We start from the raw sequence: 1,573 nt of genomic DNA, 5'->3' as shown, positions 1-1,573 counted from the left end.
TAAAATCTGTATATAAAAATTGAAATTAAAATCTAAAAATACTACTCAAAATATTAAATAAAATATAGTAGTCTATATAAATAATACTAAGTTAGCACTGGACCACATTGACTCTCAATGAATGAAAAAAAACAGAAATTTTTCTAAATATTTTCTTTAGTGTTTGACAGAAGACAGGAAGTCATGCAGGTTTAAAACAATATAATTGATCATTTTGTCTGAACTGAAGGCTAATATTATACAGTCCTGTAGCTTTAAGAGTGCACCATCGTTCATCAGCTCCTGAATAACGAATAGGTGTTAATGTGTCAATATGTTTACCATCTCATGACTTTGATGCTTTAGTTGTTATTTTTAACGGTTTGGAGCGCCGCTGATCTGAACGACACAAATGAAACCGTTTTTAATTAGACATGAGGCGTTTTAGATGCTTCCATACAGGTTTTTTGGTTCAAAATGCATTCGGGGATTGCTTTTCCTGCTTCCTGTCTGGACAGCATGTCAATACCATCAAACTCCATCTCAAAAGAGAGCAAAAACCTGCTTTTGATGGTGTGTAGAGGTCAGGAGATTGATTGACAGGCCGCAGGACGCAGATAAAGCCAGGTCAGAGACCTTCATCCCCCTCTCGTCCTCTTCCTCCTCAGGGAGCAGGAGCTGAAGGTCCATCAGGCCCGACGCAGTCTGGAAGAAGCTCTGATGGCCGACAGTTTGGCACGAGCCGCAGAATCCACTCGAGACACGGAGGGCAGAGCGGCGTAGAGACAAGACACAGGTGACCAAACCACAGCACGACTTTATTACCACAGCTGTCCAAAATGCACAGTTACTCAGTTCTTAATCTTAATCAGCTCTACTCAAGACTATACAGTCATTATTATATGGAAGCCCACTTCCGCCACTAAATAATAAAAAAAGGTGATTGCAACTTTTTAGCTCACAATCTTTTATCACATTACATTACTTTTTTCTCAGAATTATGAGATTAAACTTGCAATTCCAAGTTATGAAGTCCTAATTGTGAGATATAAACTCGCAGCTTTGAGAAATGAAGTCAGAATTGCATGATATAAACTCACAATTCAGACTTTTTTCTCAGTATTATGAGTTTATATCTAACAATTTTGACTTGCAATTGTGTTATAATATTCAGAACTGTGATATAAACTTGCAATTGTGTGTTATAAAGTTAAAATTGCAAATATAAAATCACATTTTTGTCAATTCTCATTGTCAGAATTAGAAGATATAAAATCACAAAATGACTTTTTCCTCAGAATGGCAAATTCAAATCTTACAATTCTGATTTAACTCGTAATTGTCATATAAAGTCACAGTTGTGAGATATAAACTTGCATTTGCGAGTTATAAAGTTAAAATGGCAAGATATAAACTCACAATTGCAAGTTAAAAAGTCAGTATTGTGCAATTTTGAGAAATAAAGTTAGAATTGCAATATAGACTTTTTTTTTCCTCAGTATTGTGAGTTTATATCTTACAATTCTGACCTAATAACTCGCAATTGTGTTATAAAATCAGAATTGGGAGTTAAGTCTGAATTGTGTGATATAAA

The sequence above is a fragment of the Garra rufa genome, chromosome 5 (genome assembly GCF_049309525.1).
Source record: "Garra rufa chromosome 5, GarRuf1.0, whole genome shotgun sequence".
In the NCBI taxonomy this organism is placed as follows: Eukaryota; Metazoa; Chordata; class Actinopteri; order Cypriniformes; family Cyprinidae; genus Garra; species Garra rufa.
Note: the sequence above shows the minus strand (reverse complement) of the source record.